The sequence below is a fragment of the Chelonia mydas genome, chromosome 2 (assembly GCF_015237465.2).
Source record: "Chelonia mydas isolate rCheMyd1 chromosome 2, rCheMyd1.pri.v2, whole genome shotgun sequence".
Classification (NCBI taxonomy): Eukaryota; Metazoa; Chordata; order Testudines; family Cheloniidae; genus Chelonia; species Chelonia mydas.
This window is the reverse complement of record NC_057850.1, coordinates 238,833,337-238,858,780: the sequence shown is the minus strand read 5'-3', so window position 1 is coordinate 238,858,780 and position 25,444 is coordinate 238,833,337. Positions and strand designations below refer to the sequence as shown.

Genomic DNA, 25,444 nt, shown 5'->3' with positions numbered 1-25,444 from the left:
TAAGGTGCCACAAAATTTACTTGCTGATTCTTATCAGGATGTTGTTAATAAGAATGCTAAAAATGATTGATGTTTACTTGCGCATCAAAATATTGCTTGCCCAGGCAATTGGGTGAATGGATTTTTGCAAAACGGTGTTGATTGTATATTTACACATAATGTGCACAGTTGTTTGAAACTGCGCATGCAAACCCACTGGGAATCATTGGGTACATGGGCGCCAATTCTTATGCTTGCACACAGAGCCATCCATTGGGTACGGCGAATCGAGGCAACCGCCCGGGGCCCCGCACTCTGGGGGGCCCCACAATTCTATAGAATAGTGAGAAAGCAGGCAGGGAAGTGAGGCGGGCGGGGTGAGGAGGCGAATGGCCATCGGCAGGCAGGCAGGCAGGCAGGGGGGCAAGGAGGAGCCCCCTTACTAGAATCTCCCCCTCCCCCCAGTGCCTCCTGCCCGCTGGTGGGCCCTGCTGATCAGCGACTACCGCCTGCCGCGGATCAGCTATTTCGCAGCGTCAGGAGGCACTGGGGGGAGGGGAGCGGAGCGAGGCCACAGTGTGCTCGTAGGAGGGGGCAGAACTGGGCAGGGAAGAGGTGGGGCCTCAGATGAAGGAGTGGAGTGGGGGCAGGGACTGGGTGGAGACGGGGGGAGCACCCCCTGGCAGATTAGAAACTCAGTGCTTATGTCCTGGGCCCCTCAACCCCCTACAGATGGCCCTGCTTGTACATATAGATGACAGGTGATTTCTAAAATAAACACATAGGCGTTTGCACCTGTGAAGTGTGTAATGTGTACCAACAATTCCATGCATGTCCAAGCCAAGACAGAGTAGAGCCCAACTGATAACATTAATTATAACAGTTGTTTCTGGACCATCAAGTTCATGAGTCTATATAATCAAAAGGCTGTAATTGTAAAGGAGGAACACAGGGTAAATTTTAAGAAGAACAAAAATATTCCACTATGAATTCTAGGGTGTTTAGCAAAAATAATACGAGGTTATGACTTAAAACCATCTTCTGAAAAGAAATCACAATGTATTGTCTGATCCAGAAGAGGAGACACCGCATCAGCAGGACACATTTAAAGCTCGTAAGCAGGAGTTTCTGTTCCTCTTTGAGGACTCACCTTCTTTTCTTTTACAAAGCTTAGAGAACTGATCTCTCTTAAAGGGGGTGATTTATTGACTCGCTGCAATTTTTTAAAAAAAACTTATGATGTCTCCTCTGAGGCTACTCAGCTTCTCTAAGTGTCATTTATAGTGGAAATTGCTAAGTTTGCACTCAGCAGGCTTTGTGCTTGATTTTAGTTTAGTCAGCATCCACATTATGAGACTGTAAAAAAAGTAGATAAACTATTTGACAAATTAACTGCTTTTTAGAGGTTTCAGTAAAGGGAGAGGGTCATATTAGAGTGAACTGAAGATTAAGGAATGGTTTCTCGTAAATAATGTTGGATAAACAGACATGAAATACAACTTTTTTTATGCACTAAACCATGTTTTCTCAAGTACACCCACTGAATAGAAAATGGTGGTCATAACATCACCTTACCTCCTCAGACAGTAATGTTTACCGTAACACCAGGCTAAAAAGGAAACGCTGATTTCAGTCTTTAAAACGGTAGCTGTTACTACTCTGAAGTGCTTTCCACTTTTAATTTAATTAACCCACACATTTCCCCACCAACTCAGCTAAAGACAGTTGTTACACTGGTGTGAAGCCTTTGTATCACAATACTCTATTTGCAACCCTACTAGCTGTCTACCTAGAAATAGGATTTTTTTATAAATAGCAAGTAAGTTTTCAGAAGTAAGGATGCTCCCTATCGAACACTAAGAAAGAACACTGTTACCCTTTACATGCATTTTTGGGAGGTGGGGGAGCGGGGAGAGAGATTTTCATTATATTAAGTTTGGCTGATGAAGGCAAGATTTACTTGACTTTCAGAAACTCTCCCCCCAATTTCTTTGTTGAGGTTATCTCAAGGATATTGTGGAACAGTGTCATTTCTCCTTGGTGTGCCAAGGTGAACCACTCAAATGCCTCCAATAGCTCTCAGCTATTCTCATGTGAGACAGATTGCTGAGCTTCTGTTTGGCTTTAGAGATGTTAGCGTGCCAGTCACTGGGCCACAGAATGAGTAATTACCTCTCTGCCAATATCAGAGCTGGGACAGTTCTCTCCACAGCCTCCACCAGATGGGCCTAATTAAACTATTAGCCAATGAGTGAGGTCTGATGGCTCCATTAGGAATCCTCCTGTGCTTAAATAAACAGCTCAAAATAAATAGTTTTCTCAATTAGAGTGTTGTTCACGTTCTTTTTTTGGTATATTCATTAGCAGACAGTGTCTACTCCATCTCCTCTTTACCAGTGGGACAGGACCCTCTCTGACATTACTCAGGAACTTGAGAAGGATGTGATGACGTTAATCAGTTTGTTCTGTGCAATAGGTCCAAACATTCCCACTCCCCATCCATATCTCCCATATTTGTTGGCACTTATAGGGAAAATATTTTTTTCCTCTCTCACTGTGTACAGTTGCATTCAGGCTGTAGAGTTTCTTCCCACTAGGGGTTAAGCTCTTCTAGGGATAGCTGTAATATTACTGTATCCTCTTTCCTTAGCTCCTTGACCTAGGTGCTGCCTTTAGCACTATTGATCCATCTCTCCTTGTTGGGCCATCAATGCAACATACTCTTTTGATTCTCTTCTTTCATCTACCTCCAAGACCTGCCTCCCCCTCCCTCAGTCAGTGCTTTCAGACTCCATCCTCAGCACTCCTTTGTCACTCTCTATTCTCTCCCTGGGTGACTTTTATTCCCACAGACTCAGCTATGCTCTAAGCTCCTATTTCTGTTTGTCCACCCCAACAGTGTCCATTTGTGTTTCTGATAATGCTTTCTAGGTGAAGAGACACCATTTGAAATTCAACCAGGCACAAAAATAACCCCTTGATTTTTCCCTTGTAAGACTTCTTCCCTTCCCTTATTTCCTGCCACTATCCTTCCAATCATGAAACCTTGCATCCTTGGACTTATCTTTATCTCCTCTGCTTCCTTCTCACCTCACATCTGGAACTTTCCAAATCCTGCCATTACTTTCTCTTCAACATCTCCAAAAGTTAGAACTTCATTTCCATCCTGTCTACAAAGACAAGCCAGATTAGACTCAAAGTGTCTAGTCATTTCAGTTTGAATGTTTCATGGAAGAGTTGGATTATTAAAAGTTTCTTGAAGAAAATGGAAGAAGCATGGTGGATATTGATAAGGAGGCTACTCCAGGCAGATGTAGCAGCAGAGATGCAGGAAGGAATGGACTTGTCGAGATACTCAAAGATACGGAGATGATGCTTCAGTTTGATATGGAAGACGGGTGGGAGCTGGTGAAGAGACTTAAGTAGAGATGGAAACATGGTCAGAATGGTAGGGAAGGGAAAGGATTTTCACAGTTGTGTTTTGGAACGATTAGAGGAGGAGTACCATAGGTGAGAGGAAGGAAAAGCCACACCAACTGAAACTGAGATCAGAAGACTCCTTGACTCATCTTGGGGCTGGATTTCCTGTGTAATGTGAGCCTTACTCACCCACTAGGATTTCATAGAAGAGACAGTAAAAAAAGTGCTCCATAAATGACCAGGAATCCAAGGTGTTCTAAGTATGGAAGTCACTGGAGCAGTTTGAGTTAGTCTCAGTCTCTGCTTTCTTTAGTGTCTTAAGAGAGTTCTGAAGTCAGACAGATGTGAGTAAGAGGAGGGTGCACTCAGAACCAAAATACTGTACAAAACAAAACCGTTAAGGGAATAAAGAGAAAGGAAAAGAGAGGAGGAACCATATATTAAGTCCCCAAACAACATTCTATTGATTTCAATGAAGAATGATTTAAACAAAAAGTATAGAGGGAAAAGTCAAATTCTGCTCTCTCACACTGCTAATCCAAAGTAACTCCACTGATCTCAATGGGATTAGATTGACTTCACTGTAAAGAAGACCAGAATTTGGCTCAGAAAATACAGCAACAGGGACAAAAGATGGCCCTTGAATTATATAAAAATAACTCAAAAAACAAAAAGGAAACATGGCATCAAATAACTGAATATATCCCATATTTGAGCATATTACATACATTTGAGCTCCCAATGAAAACTGCTTTAATTCTATTTTTCATTAACTTTAAATGAAGCTTGCTAGCCAGGAGAACTTTTGAAAAGGAAGATGACATGTTTTCTCACAAATAGGTTCTTCGTATTTGCCTAGCCCTAGATATTTTTTTCCTGAGTCACTGTCTCTAGGGAGATCATTTGTCTTGTTCATTAAAAGGGTATTTAATTGTGGTTCTTGATATCTTATTTGTCCAGAGAGAAGAAACTCAAGTATTTGATACAGTAAGGGCCCGCCTTGGCCCCAATGCTTGACTCACTGTGTGAAGTGAACAAGAAATATTTCACATAAAATGAATTCTTCAGTTTACAGCATGTCAAACACAGGATTCTCCACATTGCTAATTAAGCCCACTTGAGTTGAAAAATGGTAAGCAGCAAGATGCTAATACTATCACTGCACATACTTAATTACAACTCATTTGCTATTGATTCTCCATTTACTCCAATAGAACCATAAGACATACTATTAGTTTAATTACTCCAGAGAGAAAGCAGCATTGACATTTTCTGTGTTATAAAATGCACTGGGCTATGAACTCAAAACTCTATCTGTTTAGTTACTGACCAGAAATATAAGTGGTTAAGAAAGTCATTATCGGCAGGTGAGAAAATATGATAATTATTCTAGAGCCAGATCCTCAGCTGGTCATAGCTCTTTTGGAGCTTGTCCTGTGCAGCAATGACAATTGACACCAACTCCTCAGTACTTTTCATGCAAGAGTCTGAAAGGGTGAAATCCTCCCCTGTGCAGTGGCCTCAACACAGGCCTTAAGCAGAATTTAAGTGGGGCATAGGTCTTGCAGTAGCCCTCTGCGTAGAGGGTGAATTTCACACAAAGTGCTTTGGAAATTCTGGGTCAAATCCTGAGATTTTTTTACTTAGCCTTTTATCCAGCCTTTTCTCATTGAGTATGATGAGGGATGGACTGAGTAAAAATAAATAAATAAATAAATAAAATGAGTAAGGATCTCAGGATTTGTCCCTCAATTGCTAGGCCTCACAAGCCCCTCTAGGAGGAAGACAAGTATTAGAAATGACTAAAATCACAGGCATACCAGGGTAGAAGCTCTCCCTTCCACCAGCACAATAGTCCACATAGTATGAATAAGCGTGTCCCTTCCAGTCCCTTCTTTTGAGATCCTGTGGATGTCTGGATTCAATGACTCCCATGGCACTTAGTGGTTAAAGGGAGTAGTGCCAGGTTGTGCATTCAATTCCTGCTGGAGCCCTCTTTTCACCTCCACCCAAAGTAGGTGTGGGAGTCCAACTCAGCATACTTTTTGCTAGGAGCAAGGACCAGGGGAGCAGGAGTAGTAGCTAATATAGGAAGTGGGTGAATACTTCCAGCTGGCAAATGAAGCAGTAACCATCTGGATTTGCAGGACTTGAAGAAGCAAAAAACAGTTTAGAGCAGTGGTTTCTCAACCTATTTATTGGCCCACAGTGTGTTATGTGAGCCGTGTCCAATCCTACCTTTATGGCCCTGAGGATGTCACATGGGCCACAGCTCTGTGCTGATTGGGTCGCAAGTGGCCCACAGGCTGCAGGTTGAGAACCACTGGTTTAGAGAGAGCGTGTATACATATTTGTGTAACAGGGAAGCAGATAGCTCCTACTGATAAAGAGCAATCTCAGCCAAAACAGACCCATTTACACTGAAAGTGAGCCTGTTTCATTTAAAAATGTGCATCCAAGTGACTTATTTCACAGAAATGGACACATGGGCACATTCATTCCAGTTTTCTTCGGCCTATGTCTTGGTGAAAACGCTGTCTCACAGACCACTTGATACCTCTCCCTCGAAGAAACAATTCACATCAATGGCATTGCTTTCCCACCATTCCAAAGGTTGGAAAACTGAAATAATTTGCACAAAATTATGCTAGATTTCAGCAGAATTCATGCTGTAGATGGTGGCAGGATGGAAACTTTTGTAAGAGTTGAGAACCTAGAGAAGAGTTACTCCTTAAGTGAATATCTCTGATGGACAAAGTCTGTTCATCAGGATTGAAAATGGAGTACAGTAGACAGAGGTCTCTTGGAGAAAAATATACTTCAATTAAAAGAAATTTTACATCATAGGAGAGAAGTCAGATGCCAAAAAAGAGCTAGGAATTTTCCTGCTGTCCAAGTGGGACAATATGTACTCTTCGTACTCTAGGAGTTTGCATTAGGTATGTCAGGAGGCTGCTGGCCCCTTTAAGGGGAGACCAGGCCCAGACTAATTGTGAGAAATTAATTTAAAGGGAACAAGCTTATCTAGGCAATTAATTGAATAATGAGCAGGTGGGCCTGATAATAGGCCCCAGGACTCAAATGAAGGGAGGTGCTCCTAGACAGAGGAGACCCCTGACACTCTAGCAGGAGAAAGACGAGGCCTTTGAGCCTCTCCAGGTTGGCAGGTGAAAGGAATGAGTAAAAAGGGCCTTGCTAGGGAAAAGCTGACAGAGGGCTACATAGGATCATAGAATCAGAGAATCATAGAATATCAGGGTTGGAAGGGACCTCAGGAGGTCATCTAGTCCAACCCCCTGCTCAAAGCAGGACCAATCCCCAATCAAATCATCCCAGCCAGGGCTTTGTCAAGCCTGACCTTAAAAACTTCTAAGGAAGGAGATTCTACCACCTCCCTAGGTAACGCATTCCAGTGTTTCACGACCCTCCTAGTGAAAAAGTTTTTCCTAATATCCAACCTAAACCTCCCCCACTGCAACTTGAGACCATTACTCCTTGTCCTGTCCTCTTCTACCACTGAGAATAGTCTAGAACCATCCTCTCTGGAACCACCTCTCAGGTAGTTGAAAGCAGCTATCAAATCCCCCCTCATTCTTCTCTTCTGCAGACTAAACAATCCCAGTTCCCTCAGCCTCTCCTCATAAGTCATGTGTTCCAGACCCCTAATCATTTTTGTTGCCCTTTGCTGGACTCTCTCCAATTTATCCACATCCTTCTTGTAGTGTGGGGCCCAAAACTGGACACAGTACTCCAGATGAGGCCTCACCAATGTCGAATAGAGGGGAACGATCACGTCCCTCGATCTGCTCGCTATGCCCCTACTTATACATCCCAAAATGCCATTGGCCTTCTTGGCAACAAGGGCACACTGCTGACTCATATCCAGCTTCTCGTCCACTGTAACCCCTAGGTCCTTTTCCGCGGAACTGCTGCCTAGCCATTCGGTCCCTAGTCTGTAGCTGTGCATTGGGTTCTTCTGTCCTAAGTGCAGGACCCTGCACTTATCCTTATTGAACCTCATCAGGTTTCTTTTGGCCCAATCCTCCAATTTGTCTAGGGCCCTCTGTATCCTATCCCTGCCCTCCAGCGTATCTACCATTCCTCCCAGTTTAGTATCATCCGCAAATTTGCTGAGGGTGCAATCCACACCATCCTCCAGATCATTTATGAAGATATTGAACAAAACCGGCCCCAGGACCGACCCCTGGGGCACTCCTCTTGACACCGGCTGCCAACTAGACATGGAGCCATTGATCACTACTACAGCTGACCTGAAGAATAACCCTACTCCAGGAGACGAGCTAGGGGACTCTCTGACTAACCCTACTCTGGGAGGAGAGCAAGACATTTTGAATAATAACACAGCTCCAAGAGGAAGGCTGGGGAACTCTTGACTTTGGCAGAGGACATGGGCAGCACATGAACCCCAATCCCTTTGGGGAGGCTAGCCCCCTGGCCCTGCCCCTTCCACCTGAGGATCCCCCACCCAGCCCCTTCTGTCGCCCCTTGCCCGCCAGAGCCCCGAGCCTCCCCCCGTAGCTGGAGGAGTTGCTCTGATCCCAGACCAGCCTGGGCCACCAGCCTTAACTAAGCCCCTGCTGGCTTCAGGGGGGAGTGGGAGTGAGGGCAGGGCCTCAGTGTGGAGTGTGGCCAGGGCCAGGGCCTGGGTTAGGGGAGGCTTAGCCTCTCCTGGCATATTATACCTGCCGCTGACGGGAGAGGACACTTGTCATCATTAGCCCAAAAGAGGGGCTGGACTTGAGGGGCTAACGAGGAGGGGGTTTCCTTGTACTCTGGAAAAGGAGCTAATAAATGACACTCTGGAAAGGGGGCATCTTGTTCTCAGGTTAAGGTTGCCAATTTTGGTTGGATATATTCCTGGAGGCTTCATCACATGAAATAATCTTTTATTAAAGATACATCTTTAATTCCTGGAGACTCCAGGACAATACTGGGGGATTGGCAACCCTATATCAGTCCCAGATCTTAGTACATCATTTTAAACTTACAGGGGGGTGGAGGGAGAGGGCAATCAGCCTGAAAAGCCACACCATGCCATAAGGGGGTGTGCCTGAAGGTGTTGCCCTATGGAAATGCATCTATTGTTCCAATAAGATAACGCAAAACTACAACAGACATTAGTAATGACCACAGAAACTCATAACATGCTATGCATGATTTCTTCTTTTTTTGTTTTGTTTGTTTTCCTCTATTTTAATCACATAGAGACCAGCTTTATCTTCACTTTTTTTTGTTTGTTTCTTTGTTTTGATTTTTTAAAATGTTTTGCAGCACACTGGTATTAAAACAAATGAGCATGCTCCTGTGATTGGTGCATGGCGCTCAATAGCAGCTTTGAGTTAACAGGGTCACATTGTTTAAACTTCAATAGTTGGGACTGTCATCTTATAAAATTTCATTGAGTCCCACTTCTCTGCCTGAAGTGCCATAATGCTAGCCAAGTGGGAAAAAGGGTTCTTCTGAGATTGATTTTTTCAGACACTATGGTTCTGTTCAATTGAATTCACTCAAGTAGTGGTTAACATAAACACTGTGGAGAGTATGACATGTCAAATTAGCAGCTTTGCAAATCTCCTGTTAATTGTCAGCCTAATTAAAAAATTGCTAATTATAATGTTTATAACTTCAAATAACTGCTCAGCTATAAAGAACTGGCTGTCAGGTGTAAACAGGGGGACTGAAGGGAAAAAATCAATCGACATCTGTTAATTTATCAGAGGCAGTACACTAAATTGAAAAATGGATTGCCTAATGCACTGTAAATCTGCATTACGATAAAAGACCAATTCATCTCAACACCTGCTTAATAAATGATAATGGCCATCTTCAGTGGCTAGCCCCAGGGTTTCTTCTGCCAATCAGACTTAAATCCTGTCTTTATCAACAGAAGACCACAACTTGCTTTGTGTATACATATAACATCCCCCTCTTCTTTTAGGGTGATAAAAAGGCATTTAGTAATTAGGGTGATTGTTTCCCCATAATGTTATAACTCAATGATGTGATCATGCCAATGGAAAACAAAACTTACATACCACCCCAATGTGCAACCATTTTTAAATGCATAGTTCATTTTATTCTGACACATTTGAAGTCTATAGGGGATTTAATCTACATCACTTGTTTTGTGTGTACTAAAATACAATAAATGAGGTAAAGAATAAGAAACTAATAGTAATATCCAAGAAGTGTAAGTATTCTACAGGCTATTATATAAAAAAGCCTCATTATCTTTCTGAAAGAAATAATATGTAAGTGCCAAATGCCATTTCCTTTCTTAAGTGCCAAGTATGTTCATGTTTCTAAGATTATTGCTAAGGACAAGTGACAAACTTCTACGTTTGTCTCAAAATGATATACTATTTGGACTGGTCTTCTAAAGCTCTCCCTCCCACGCACACACTCTTAAGTAATCAAACGTTGTAAGGGACACCCAGCACTTATTGTGTAATCAAAACTCCAAAATTCTTTGGAAGCGGAGTTGTAATTCTGTAATTAGCTGAAACAAGTAGTTCTGTAATTAGCTGAAACAAGAGCCTACGTGTCCCTTCTCTCCCATTTCCAAACACCTTTACATTTCTTTTATCACCTTGAGTTTTCCTTCCTATTCCTTTCTTCTGTTCATCATCACCCCAATGATGTCAAGTTGTATCTCAACTGTGATGGCTTTGCACGGAGTACTGCTGGTTAATTTTGCTAATTGCTCCTTAGAACCATTATGAGTGATTGGTGAAAATGACTAATGATAATGCATTCTGCCACACAAAGCTGGTTCAGTATATCCGCACAGCATTTACTATGGAACACAAAACATCATTCTTCTCTCACACTAATATAAGCTGTTTGCCGTTTGGTTTTAGCCATGTTGGTCCCAGGGTATTTGAGAGACAAGGTGGGTACGGTAACATCTTTTATTGGACCAGCTTCTGTTTTTGAGCTTACACAGAAGTGACCTGAACAAGATTTCTCTGTATGGTCATAAGCTTTTCTCTCTCACCAACAGAAGTTGGTCCAATACAAGATATTACCTCACCCACCTTGTCTCTGTAATTACACTGATATAAGTCAGTTTAGTAAAAAAAACAATGTGAGAAGAGAATCAAGCTCATAATATTCCCTTTATAGGGAGAAATCAGCTTAGATATATCCTTTTCCCAAATTCTGTTCGGACCCTCCTACTTTATCTATGTTCTAAATAGCTCTTTTAGTCCCTACTTTTTGGGGGGACTTCTTTTCCTTCTCCTGATTTTTTTGCCAGTTTTCTAATATGGCTCTTCTTATCCTCCCATGACACTGGGGTCCCATTATTTTATATAGAAATAAGTGTGCTGAAATACTAAAAAACAAAAAACAAAACAAAAAACCAAATCATAACTGGCAGATATGTTACTTACCCCTCCAGAAATAAAGAACTGTTGTGCCTTGAATACCAGTCATGTTGAAAAAGAAATTGGATTTTTGTAACTGTTTCCTCAAATAATTTACGTTGACCAGCCCCTTTAATATATTTTGATACTTTTCAGTATGAATGGGGTAATCAATATTATCTAGAGGAGGATGACATTTCTTCATAATCCCAAGCAATCCTGTGACTGGTTCTTGTCAAGCCAACACCAAAGTATCTGCTGTTCATTTTCATGTGCAATTTTTTTAAACATGTGCATATTTCTTGAATTGCAACATTATCCCTCATAATGATGTCCTTGATGCTATAGCAGCAACGCAGTAGCAGTCACTACATCTCTCCAAGATGTGTCTCCCGACATTCTCTTAATGGAACTCATTTCGATGTGACATTTCCCGCATGCAACACTGCTTCCTCTTTCCATTTTAAGCATATTTTGAGAGATTGGGCAACTTCTGTGTAAAATGCTAAAATTCATCAGTTGTTCTCTTATACATTGTTTTTGAGACTGCAAAGGTTTCAGAGCCCATTACTGAGTCATGGGTACGTTGTATATTTAATATTTTGTTTTACAAGCTTTAGGATGTGAGGAAAGTAAAATTTAGGTAAAATTTGTCATTTGGATCTTGGTTTGGGCTTTTTCTCAACATGATTCAACATAATTAAATTACTGAGTGTTATTTCCAGCAAAGTTATCATTTGCATTACAGTAGCGCCTAGAGCCCTCATCCAAAATCAGGGCTTCATCCTGCTAGGCACTGGGCTGACACACAATAAGAGCCGGTTGCTGCCCCAAAGAGTTTACCATCTGACTAGAGAAGACAAACTAAAAGAGAGCAAAGTGACCAAATTCAGTGGAAGAGTTAGGAGTAAAACCCAAGTGTCTTGACTCCCAGGCCAGTAACCTGTACACGAGACCATGTTACCTCTTTTAGAAATTAATTGTGGGACATGACAGTAATCTTATGGCACCAGCCTTATAGAGTATGATCTATTTATTTTATGGATCCAAACCTTCTCACATTGAAGACATAGGCAAAACTTGATTTTAATGGGATTGGGATTAGTGATTTGCAATAGTGCATAGGTGACAACTTTAATGCTCAGAGACATAAAGAAATCAACTCTGGCACGAACATTCTCTCTTGTCATGTTTTTACATTTACTTTTCAGCTCAGTGAATGTACCAGAAACTTAAAATCGCTTTTCTTTGTAAACCCTCAGGAGAAGGCAACTGGTTTCTTACCTAAGAACCCTAAGAAAGAACTACTAGGTACATTTCCAACTATTACCCATTTACTGGCTCAGTTTACAAATCTCTATGGAAATGTAGTTTTGGAAGATTGTGTGTACAATGTGTTTAAAGATACAATAGTCTTACTAATAAATGATTTACTAATATTTTTTTTTTTTTTACGGCCCCATCACCCTTCTAAATATCCTTTTGAATCTAACAGCTTTCTGTCACCATTACCCTCCTTCCCCCTGAATCCTTCAAATAAAGCGCTAATGTTTTTCTAGGGCATATTAACACTATGCCTTTGGCACACCTAGGCACACGTCTTTTAAGGCAAACCCATTAAAATTAATGTAACAGCATGTACATCCATCTGGCATACACAAGTCAGCCAGGAGAGTCCTTTGATAGCTTTACTGTGATTTGTCCTGTGAACTTAAATAGTTAACACTGCTAGGACTTTTATACCCACTGATATATATCATTTTCAAGATGTATGAAATGCAGTAAACTTTTTTTTGGTACTTCCAGGAGTTTTTAAACACGTTCTGGGACAAGCAAATTTTACAGAGAAAGTATTTGCATAAATTCCCATAAAGGAGAATTTAATTTGATACCACAGATTACATGAAGCATCTGATTTTAAGATCCATATTGATGAGTCAAACATTAAATTAAATGCCACATAATTACTGAAGTACAGGTAGCTCAGACCTAACTCCCCCTTCCCCCTGGCTGCCTTTTTTCTTGTGGCTTAAATAAGCCAAGTATATGCACCTGCTTTATAGCCACTATAAAAATCTTTTCATTTAGGGAAAAATATCTGAAGTTTAATCCAGGCTTCCTACTGACTGTAAGTAAAACAGTTCACGTGATCACAAGTCAAGCACTTAAGAAACATCTTTACCAGTGGAAACATCCTAAGTCTGCTGATAATAATGGTGACTTGAAAAGATATTCTATATTTAGAAGCAGTGAAGTGCAAACTAAGCAGTTTGTATATCTCTGATGACAAAAAGCAACTAGTTTTCACAGCTGAAGATTTAAAGAAATGGTTACAGCAATTGTAGAATCTTTGACAAAATATAGGCAGAATTATTTGTTAATACGCATTATAGACAAATAAGAAACAGGATTATTGGTCACACCATATGAAGTCAATACTACTCTTTCTTTTGGCTATGTTTGCAGTCATAATTTTGGCAACTGCTGCTAATTTGGAAGAAAAAAAAAAGTATATCTTGCCACTCAAGGTGAAGAAGCAATGGAAGCTAAGCTTCTAAACTCAGTGAGGGGCTATTGAAAATCCTACCCTTTGTTATAAATCTGGCATTAACACGGAAGAAATTACAGAAACATCTTCTGTACTAACTATAGTAGATAATAAGGTTTTACTGATCAAAATACCTGTGAGAAGGTCTCTTTACCATAATGCATATGTACATGAAACAAGGGATAAATGGGATGGAGAAAGGGAGGCCCAAACCAAGGGTGTGCAGAAAGACACCAAAAGAGGATAGCACAAGTGAAGGGAAGATATTGTGTCAATTTTGTCTAGCTCCTCGGTTCGTGGAGATTGATAAGGCTTCCCCCAACTGCAGAAGAGGTAGGTCAATTTACAGTGGCTAAGGATCTCATTTCAGAGTGCTGAATTGGATTTTCATTAATCTGATTTTTTTAAAAATCTTATCTCAGTACTAGCAAAACTCTTCCCAGAAAAAATCCATTTTATTCTGTAATTGGGACAGTAGCCCCTTTGTTAATGTTCCATTGGTACATTTTGCTATTTTATTATATATCATGCATCCATTATAAGCATGTAGGTATGGTCTGTGTGTGTGCCTATACATATATGTACATATTTAGTGACGACTTAAGAATTTAGTCAGCTATTGATAATGCAAATCACAATTCAAGGGAACACTTTTCTTAAAACCACTTTTCTTTTTCCCTTCCCATTTTCTGCTTAGAGATAGAAGACTAGAGAATGTATCAACTAGGGACATTATCTCATTAGTCACTGCATTTGGATAATTTATTTGCAATATCCAATTATCCACTATGTTAATGCCCCACATCTGCGTGCAAATCTTGGCAAAGAGACGGCATTCGCCTTAAAACCCCCCACCATATTTAACACATACTACTGCAAAACAGGTTTCAGAGAAGCAGCGTGAAGTGAGCTGTAGCTCACGAAAGCTCATGCTCAAATAAATTTGTTAATCTCTAAGGTGCCACAAGTACTCCTTTTCTTCTTACTGCAAAACAAAATCACATGCTTTCCATCCTGTATACTCAAACACTTGTTTTTACAGGAATGACAGAGTATGAACATTCCAACATTTGGTAACAAACACCCTAAGGATAAAAACAAATCCTCACACAATGATTTTTACCATTTTTCTGAATCTTAACTGTCTGCACACGAATAGCTCCACTGAACTCAAAAGAGACTACCGATGTGTATAAAGTTAAGCAATGAGTGCATTTATTTACTATCTCAATGCCTAGAGATTTCTCTGAATACTGGACTTATTGTAAGAATCTAGGGCCTGATCCAAAATTAGTGGCATGATTCCCACTGGCTTAGTGGGTTTTGGATGAGGCAATTGGAGCACAACATTAAACAGACAGAGAAAATGCACAGAGAAAAATGGTAAGAGACCGGGAAAGTGAAACAGAGAGGATGTGATGTTTCCTAGGGGTACCCAGGGTTGGGAGGCACCTCAAAACCACCTGCCCTTAGTGTGAGGAAGTCTTGTCTGTGCCTGCTGTGGGTCCGTTCCCCAACTCCACCAGCCTCTGCAACACAAGCTCTGCCTCCCAGGCCTCTGCAGGCCCCGCTCTCTCTGTACAGGTTAGTAATAGCCACACACAACCCCTGAGTTTTCTGAGCACCCCATGGTGTGCCCAGCCCCAGATCCATTAGATTCTCACAGAATTCCCAAATCCTTTGTTCCCAAAGGAACAGTACACCCTAGCTTATCAGTTACACCTTATGTCACAGCTTCTCTTAGATATGTTTGTAGAGACACAGGAAGACGTTTATTTAACAATGAACAGAGATTTGAGAAGAAGCAAGTAGAATTAAGGAAAACAAATGGTTACATATAAAATAAAATCATAACATGCTTTCTAGAGTTTAAGCATAACTAAACAAGACATTCTCCTGTCTCAAAAGTTAGCTCACCCAAAGTTTCTCTCCCAGCATCAAACAGCCAGTCCAGCTGTGATCCTCCATTCCTAAGACAAGCCAGTGAGGAGCTTGTCCCCTCAGTGAAGGGTAACTGGTTGTACCTCTGTACCCTCGGATATAATCCCAACACTCCATTGTCTTCAGTTTTAAAAGGGCAACACCTGCTGCTTGCTTTCCCTGTGAGAATCTCCCCTGGAGGCTTTGCAATTACTTGTTGGCCTTTTGCTCAGACTGCGAATACACATTCATTGTGAAATATACAATACTCAATTTACACATAGAGGGATAAAAGAAAAGGAGTACTTGTGTCTCAAATAAATTGGTTAGTCTCTAAGGTGCCACAAGTACTCCTTTTCTTTTTGCGAATACAGACTAACATGGCTGTTACTCTGAAACCTGTCATAGAGGGATAAGTACATAAGCACCCCCTGCCTGAAATAAACTTGTTATATCACCTTCTGGTGACCAGCCCCAAGTCACAGACCTTAAGAACACAATTTTCAGTATAGATACCTATCTCCTTACATATGATCTGTACATACATTTCACAATGATTATGAGGACCTATGTGATACAGGCATCAGCGGAGACCCTACATGACACTTTTTGGCCAAATGGTTTGTAGATACCAGTCCCAGGAGATCCCCGTACGCCATATGCACCCCCTGCCCTTTGCCAATTTGCATCAACAGGTCCTTAAGTCACAGAGGACATACAATTAATGTATCTTAGCTGGTGCACATTTGGTGTGAGAAGGAACTGTAACCAATATGACCTGTTCTAGATCACAACACGAGCTTTTATAGAACCAGCTGAGTCACATACAGATCCGGACTAGAGACGATCTCTATTTAGTCAAACGTTTTAGTATTTGCAATTAAAAATTAGGATTAGTATGAAAGACTATTGCTGCGTTTCTCCAGCTTCATGCCAGCATAAATCAAAGGCATGTGTGTGCAGTGCTGAATCCAGGCCCCAGACATTTTTACTAGTGTGCAGTTTCTGAATGGTGCAATACCTCTCTATCTATTTGATGAAGCTCATAACTTCTTTGTTATGAAGAAAAACATGGATTTTTAGCACAAGAGAAAGTAACTTTTACTTGTTAAGAGATTCTCACCCTCACCCATGTTTGGGAGCTCTTTGCATCCAGGAAGTGTAACCCATTGGTAAGTGTATGTTACAGGCCCTCTGCTGATCTGCAGATTTGAATTGTTACAGCACCCAGTTGCAGACACTTGTCTCTTTAGCTCAAGCTGTAGCAGCTTGTGCTTTTAGCTCTGGAGGTTCCCAGTTCAATTCCTAATGTGTTGGCTAACAGGCCGGCCATCACATATGCACACAATTTTCCCCATCATTGATGGCACTTGCTTCCATCCCAGGACAGAAGGGGACTCTCTTTGGTGTCTATTCACATCATTCATAAGACAGCCAGAGCTGATGAGAGACAGGCCACTGCTTAACAACACAAGATGTTCTCTCTCACCAAGGCCTGGCCTGTCAGAAGAACTCACCCGGAATGTCTCATAGCACTTCAGAACAATCCAATAACCTAAAGAACTTATAGGTGAATGGTCTCAAAAGTGCATTTTCATTTACTGTTAAACTCTGTCTTAAAAACTAAGAGTGAGTTCCTCAGGTGGTGTAAATTGAGGTCAGTGGAGGTATCCCAATTTACATTAGCTGAGGAGCTGCCTCTCAGCATTAAGAAAAACAGAACTGGTTTGTATAAATAGCTCCAAAGACATCAAATTGCATCAGCTGAGGAACTGGACCAGAGAGCACTGGATTGCTATGTACGTGTTGTACACAAAAATATTCACCTACATTAAAACACTGCTTGGTTCATTATACTAAGCTACAAAATCCAAAGATACAAGTAATAGAATACCTAGAATGGGGGGGGGGGGAAGTAAAAACTTGCAACCTGTCCATAGGAAACCAGAACAGGTTCTCGCATTTTGGCCTTTAAAAGGTGAGATGGGGTGTATAGGCTCCAGACCAGGGAACCAAGGGTTAATAAGCAAATCTGGGTCAAGAAGCCCTGCCCAGCTGCACCTGCTGGGTGTGCTCACAATGGAAGCAGAGCTCAAAAGGGAGTAGCCCAAGTCAGTTGGAGGAAGGGAGCAGTCCTCCACTGTTAGCTCCTGCAGGATGGCTGCAGGAGCTTCATGCAGCCGGAACCAGGCACCACTGCTGAAGGCCCTGTGGAGACCGGAGACAGCTGGCTGAGACAGAAGTAGAAAAGCCTCCGGATCACTGCCTGGGCAAACCCTGCTCCCTTGTAAGTGCATAAGCAGATGATGTTGTGACTTTGGAGGGGAGAGGGCGTGGCAGGAAGTGACCCAGGGAGCAGGCTTGGTGGTGTCTTCCCCCAGGCCACATACCCAACCTGACAAGTTACAGGGCCCTGGGTTGGAACCTGGTGGAGAAGGGAGGGTCCAGGTTCTCCTGTTGCCAGCCCCACAGACTCTCGCTACTAGATGACACTACTGGGCTCAGACACTGAATCCCGATAAAAGAAAAAACTCAGATGTGAGGGGAGTGAGAGGGGATAATTCAAAAACAGCAGAGACGCATCTCATCTCTCCTCAAAAATGAAGGTAAGTATCAGAAGAGCTCAACCCTCATGCATTTGACTGAAAATACATTGAATGGCAGCTGTGGAGAACTGAAATTGTTTGCTATGTGGATAACAGAAAATTATGAATACATAATGTGTAAGACAACATGTCATCAATTAAATAATATTATTCCCCAAATTAGGTAAAGACACATGGTTCTTAACAGATGTACTTGGTGAAATAGCAACAGTTCTGTGCGATTTGTTGCAATCTGCTTTATCAAGACCAAGAAGGTGGCCTTTTTTTGAGTTAGTGGATAAATGATTAGACAGATTGTACGGGCCATTGAGTAAAAGTGTAATTAGGAAGTTTATAAAAGACATCATATTCCCTGGATTGCATAAATTATATAACTACAGAGTTATTAAAATACAAGTTCTAGCCTGAAACTGCCCGCATGGTTATGGGGGTTTGGGTGTTTTTTTTTTTTTTGCTGATGCATATAGAGAGCTGTACGGCTGTTATTACAGGGTTTCCTTAGTTGAGTTCTAGTCTGCAAGTCATTGACTTTTTTTATACTGAGGTGTTTGGAAAAAAAATCAGGATACCAAAGAAGCCCACCACAGTAGCATTTAACTACAGACAATGGAACTACACAAACATGAAATTAAACAGAAATTAAAAGGAACAGTCACACGAGTGAAATGCCTGCAAGGTCCATGGAAACTTTTAAAAACCACAATAATAGAGGCTCAAATTAAATGTATACCCCAAATTTTAAAAAAAGAAGCAAGAGGACCAAAAAAATGCCACTAGGGCTAAAACAACAGAGTAAAAGAGACTGCTAGAGGCAAAAAGGCATCCTTTAAAAATTGGAAGTCAAATCCTACTGAAGAAAATAGAAAGTAGCATAAACTCTGTCAAGTCAAGTGCAAACATATAATTAAGCAGGCTAAAAAGACTTTGAAGAGCAGCTAGCAAAAGACTTAAACTATCAGCAAAAAAATGTTTAAAGTATATCAGAAGCAGAAAGCCTGCAAAACAATGAGTGGGCCACTGGACGATCAAGGTGATAAAGAAACACTCATGGAACCAAGGCCATTGCAGAGAAGCTAAATTAAGTCTTCATAGCAGAGGATGAGAGGGAGATTCCCACATCTGAGCCATTCTGTTTAGATGACAAATCTGAGGAAATATCCCAGACTGAGGTGTCAATAGAGGAGATTTTGGAACAAATTGATAAATTAAACACTAATAAGAGTTCTGAAGGAACTCAAATATGAAATTGCAGAACTACTAACTGTGATATCTAATCTATTGTTTAAATCAGCTTCTGTGACGCCAATTTTTAAAAAAGGCTCCAGAGGTGATCCTGGCATTACAGGATCGGGCAAACTGGTTGAAACTATAGTAAAGAACAGAATTGTCAGACACACAAATGGACATGATTTGTTGGGGAAGAGTCAACGTGTTTTTTGTAATGGGAAGTCATGCCTCACCAATCTATAAGAATTCAACAAACATTGAACAAAGATGATCCAGTGGATATAGTGTACTTGGACTTTCTTATCAAAGGTTTCTGGTCTCTCACCAAAGGCTCTTAAGCAAACTAAACAGTCATGAGATAAGAGGGAAAGTCCTCTCATGGATCAGTAATTGGTTAAAAGACAGGAAACAAAAGGTAGGAATAAATGGTCAGTTTTCAAAATGGAGAGAGGGAAATAGTGGGGTCCCCCATGGATCTGTAGTGGAACCAGTGCTGTCCAACATAATCATAAATGAGCTGGAAAAAGAACTAAACAGTTTTCAGATCATACAAAATTACTTAAGGTAGTTAAGTCCAAAGTAGACTACAAAGAGTTACAAAGGACTCTCACAAAACTGGGTGACTGGGCTCCAAAATGGCAAATGAAATTCATTGTTGATAAATGCAAAGCAATGCACACTGACAAACACAATCCCAAGTATACTTACAATATGGTGGGGTTTAAATTAGCAGTTATCTGAGAGTCATTGTGGATAGTTCTCTGAAAACTTCTGCTCAATGTGCAGTGGCAGTCAAAAAAGCTAACAGAACACTGGGAACTATTTGGAAAGGGATAGATAATAAGACAGTATATCATAATGCGGCTGTAGAAATACATTGTATGCTTGAATACTGCATGCAGTTCTGGTTGCCTCATCTTTAAAAAGATGGAGGATAGGTCCACCAATGGCTATTAGTTAAGATGGTCAGGTATGCAATCCATGCTCTGGGAGTTCCTACGCTTCTGACTGCCAGGTGCTGAGACTGGATGACAGGGGCTGGATCACTTGACAACCCCCCCCCCCCCCGGGTGGCCCTGCACAGGGCTCTGTCCTGGGTTCCCCCCTCTTCTTTTTCTCTATACACCATTATCTCATCTGCTCAGATACATGGTTTAAACTAGCGCTACATCTCCTTTCCTAGCCTGCCTCCTTCGACCCATTCCAGTATCCCATGCTGCACAGTATTTTGGAGCGAGCCTCCCAGCCTAGGAGACTAATGGGGCCTGTGCTGGGTTTACAATGGGTTCTTACCCACCCCCCTACCCCGAGACCCAACCCACCATCACTCCTCTCCGTCCCAACCTCCGCTCACTCTTCTCTGGCCCCTCGTCCCCATGCAAGTGGGGACGGGGCCTTGGGGCAGAGCATAAGTGAAGCAGGGAGCGGGGCCTTGGGGCAGAACAGGGGTGGGTGGGGCCACAGTCTGGGCGCCCGGGCTCACAAAAGGTTAATCTGGTCCTGAATGTGGCCCATGCTAGTGGTCTAAAATAGCTGTATAAACAGTGCTTTGCAGTTGCAGCTGTAGCTGGAACTCAAGCTCTAAAGCCTAAGGAGGGGGTGGGCTTGAGAGCCATACTCCAGTCCAAGCCTCAACTTCGAAGTGTTGTCTATACAGCTAATTTTAGAGTGCTAGCACGAGCCCCACTCACCCAAGTCTGTCAACCTGAGATGGGAGGCTCTCTCCAAAATGCTGTGTAGACATAACTTGTGCCTCTCTGACATCTCCACCTGTAGGTCTCTCAAAAAACTTAATCTTAACAAGCTCAGACATATGCATTATGGATGCTATCATCATCTATACAATAAATATCATTAACAACAATAAATAAATTGTAGTTACCCACAGATGGAAAAAGTGTCTTTGGACCTGATCATTTCCAAATGTAGTGCTTACTACCGTGTGTATTCCTATTGCTTCAAATGGGACAACTCACAGTAGCAAGTACTACATTCAATAGCAAACGGCGCTGTTGCAATTTCACAACCAATTTTCTTGGTATTAAAATGCTAAACTGAGTTAAGAAGATTTGTTCAAATGAGGCTTGGCAATTTTTCTGAATAATTTAATGTACTGAAGTTAAATGATTCTGAATTTTGTGCCGTTGCAGTTACAGTTATAAGCATGACTCATTTCCCCCTCCCTTTTTAAGAAGTAAAGTTGTCAGAAACATATTGCATAAGTAAGTATCATGGGCAAATGGAGAGACGTCAAGCTGAATTAAGCTAATTCGGAAGAAAGAAAAAAGTAAAAAACAGATTCCATAATTTAGGAAGCTCTCCTGACTGTCGTGCTATGACACCTAAAAATCCACCACTAAGGATTTTTCTTCCTACTCATTAAATGCACGATTGACTTCCAAGAGTTAGAACCTCATTTTACACATTTTTGTTCATTTTTACTTTAAAAGCTCAACTGCATAATTCAATTACAGTTTTAAAATAATGCCTGCTTGGCAAGACGGTCACCTGCCCCTTAACGCTGAAACATTATGTGCCAACCGTCTCCAATCTTCACTGATTAACAACAGCTTATTCCAAATTTATAGGGTCTATTACAAGCCATCTGAAGAGCAGCCACTGTGCCAAATCTCCCTTATTCCCTCCCCAGGGAATCCCTTCTCAGATGCTCTTTTCATATCCGGTAAACAACACTTTATGTCTTTTGCACAGATAGCAGATAATTACCATATGGTTAAAAACATGCTTGCTTCATTCACTTTCCCACTGTAAACTTCCTTCATTATGACAGCTAAGGAGCATCTAGGGAACTAAATGCTATAATTTAGCCCCCCCATAGGTGTAGTGGTTTAAAAGGTCAGTGTCTATTACAATAGAGTTAGAAGCCAGAGTAAGCGACTTTGTAAGAAATTATTTTTATAGTCCAGCAGGAATGCATGTTAATGAGTGAGAATCCACAACACAATACTCTGAGCACCAAAATATTGTATCATTGCATCCAATACAGAAACAAACACATGCTCAGGCATAATGTGATAGGAGAGCAGCTATAAAGATTTGGGGAAGTAAGTAACTAAAGGTGTCCTTTCTCTTGCTCTCTCTCGTGCTCTTCCACAGGTATGAAAGCCTTGCTCTTGCATACATTTTATTAGCATACCTGGGAATAAGAGACCAAAACCAATCTTTAAACAACAAATGAGGTTGGGGAATGCTACTCTATCATTTCAATGAAAACTCAGCCCGTCGATACCCTAGGGAGGAAGAGAATTACTTGCACATCTCATTCACATAATGCATGAGACATGATCTGTATCCCATTAGATAAGGAGCCTAGAGTTTCAGAGTTCTGTCATATACTCAGATGTCCTGTGGGGCTACATTTTTGTGTCGCTGCTTTATACAAAACTGATTATGATTTCTCCTAACTTAAATTATTGATTTTTTTCTCCCCTCCCCCATTTCCTCTTATTGTTGCTTGATCTGCGCTCTGAATTGCATGGTTGGTTAAAATCGAGGTGAACAGTGGAACTCTTGACCTCTTCAAGATTAATTATAATGTGACCTTGCTAATTATTGTGGCAGACAGATGGTGGCCACGGGTAGAAGGAACCCCCTCTAATTTGCTCCCCATCTGCAGGACATAATTGCAGCCCTCTGAGCTGCACAAAGGACTGTTTCAAGGGCAGGGAGAGGTGAGCAAGAAGTGGGACTCTAGCCCCACAATCTCTCCAGCCCTGTCCCTTGCATCCACCAATGGAGCTGGCTGGTGATGGAGGGAACTACATAGTATACCACCGTTTGGGCTGTACCTTTTGGGGCCACGGACCTAAGTGTCTGCGAGGCATTGTTTCCCCTTTCCACAACCTCACTGTGCAACTCCTTACCATCTGCAATTTTCTTAAACCCAGTGCATTACAAGTACCATTGAGTCCTACATTTCTATGCTAATCCTTTCCTTATTATTGGTAGAACTGGAAAAAAACCTTTTACATTGCTTTCTACTGGTACCATATGGACAATAACATGTAATAAAATTACTTAACTGATTATTAAAAAGACCAATCCTGCTCACATTTACATTGCATAAGATCCTGGGGACTAGAACCTGGCTCTGCAGAGCCTAGAGTGGCTGGTGTTCCCACAGTGCCACTAGAAGGCCCTGCAGAAATGCAACCAGGGAGCACTGTGGAGAGTAGGTGCTGCAGGACATATTGCCCAGTCAATGTGAGCATGCTCATTACAAGCCAAGCAGCAAATCTAGGGGTGGAGGAGACCTCTCTCTATGTCCCCCCCCATTGCCTCTGTACCTATGAGACCCAGAGTGACAGTACCTTGCAGCCAAGTGTTTCTGCTTAACCCAAGGGGTTGGCCCAGGGGAAGTGCAGCATCCTATGCAGTAAGCAACCAGCATGACAGACAAGCACAAACAGTAGGTGCTCATGGTAAGGGTCAACATTTGGGCTTGGTTCAGAAAAATATTTAAAAAAAATTGGCTGCATCTCAGTTGTAGAATGAGTTAATGCTACCCAAAGGGGATGAGATCTCTCATACTCCAGCATCAATCAGGACTGGCTCCAATGAAGTCAGCATATAAGTGGTGTAAGTGAGAGCTGAAGGCAGCTCATGGGATCAGCATGGTGGAACTTTTACTTCTCATGGGGAGGTCATTGAAGGTCAATGTCCATACTGCAAAAGGGCACAGTGACAAAATAGAAAAGGAGTACTTGTGGCACCTTAGAGACTAACCAATTTATTTGAGCATAAGCTTTCGTGAGCTACAGCTCACTTCATCGGCTGTTACTCTGAAACCTGACAAAATAGAGCGGTCAGAGCAGGGCATCTGGGGCAACAGGGAATCCATTGATGGTACTGACTAATAATTCTATTGTATTTCAAAGACAGATTAAAATGAAGATTTGCAACATCCAACAGGGGATATTATCCTGTGCAATGGATATACAGTCACCATTTCAGCTGTTTTAGATTAGTTCAATTTGGAACAGGTGGAAGAGTTCATTCAGTTGTTGAATACGAAAGAGAAATATGTTTTGTTTAAAAAACCCCCAAATATAGTACCTCCACCACTCTCCATTAGCATGGCCTGATAGCTGCCAACAACATTGACCGGATACTGACTGTGCGGCTTACTCACTGACGTCAATGGCAAAGTTACCATTGAAATCAAGGGGAGCATGACAGGCCCTACAGCAAGAGTAAATAAATTACTTAATTGAGAGTTCATTCCCCACAAAAGTCCCCACATTGTGTTACCCATTTCGCTCCCATGCTGAAAATACACACTTGCCCTTGGGCATGGCATTCTTCTTCCAGTGAACGATGACTTCAAGAACCATTGCTATTGTGGCAGGAAAGGAAGAGCGAGCCTTGGGGCTTATAACAAACATTAAGATCCACTACAGGGCAGGCATGTGGTCTCAATGACTACTGCTTTATAGGTACTTAAAGGGCAGGTGAAGCTGATGAGCACACATGCAAGAGCAGAGCTTACAGGAGGAATAGTTGATGGTGTTGGAGAACAAACAACTGAAAGAAAGAAATGGTCTCTAACTTGAGCAAAAACCTACTTTTTTTGGCTAGGGCAGAATTTACTGTACTAGTGAACTTCTACTGCCATTTCAAGAACTACAAAGGAAGAGATTTTCTTCTGGAAACACCACCACTCACAGTTCCAACTGCATTTAGAGGACACCTCTGTAATTTGGACAGCTGGATCCCACCTTATTTGTTTTATAGACAAGTCACCTTTCATGAGGACAAAATAACACCTGTGGTTTTATCTACACAGGAAAATTAAAACAAATAGCACAACAGTATCGGAACTGACTGCAGGGTTATTTAGAGGGTCAACTTCATTTATTATATTAATTATTATTAGTAGTAGTAGTATTGCAGTTGCATGTAGAAGCTCCAGTCATGGACAAGGACCCCATTGTGCTACACAGAACAAAAAGACAGTCCCTGCCAAAAAGAGCTTACCCAGGAGCCTGTCAGAGGTGATGCAGAGTCCAAAGGGACTTCTGGCCATCCACAGCTCTTGAGGAGTGCAGCTGAGGCACTATCCATTAGGAAGGTACCACATACATTCATCTGTGTAGCCAGCATGGCTGCCCTGTGTTCAATAAGGGTATGTCTACACAGCCTGCAGCAGAGAGCCTCCCAGCCCAGGTTGGCAGACTTGGGCTTGCAGAGCTTGCACTATGGCTCTAAAACTAGCTGGTAGACATTGAGGCTCAGGCTGGAGCTCGGGCTCTGAAGCCTTGGGAGCAGGGTAGGCTTCAGACCCTGAGCTCCAGACCAAGCCATAACTTCAAAGTGTTGTCTACACAGCTCTTTTT

At 41.8% G+C, this 25,444-nt stretch overlaps 1 protein-coding gene and 1 long non-coding RNA gene across 3 annotated transcripts in view; both read right to left on the bottom strand.

Moving 5' to 3' along the window:
* Window positions 1-25,444, bottom strand: part of ADARB2 (adenosine deaminase RNA specific B2 (inactive)) — a 427,219-nt gene that overhangs the window by 349,374 nt on the left and 52,401 nt on the right. The gene's annotated exons all lie outside the window — the stretch shown is intronic.
* LOC122464769 overlaps window positions 1-25,444 on the bottom strand; it is a 139,291-nt gene that overhangs the window by 113,601 nt on the left and 246 nt on the right. The window lies entirely within an intron of this gene.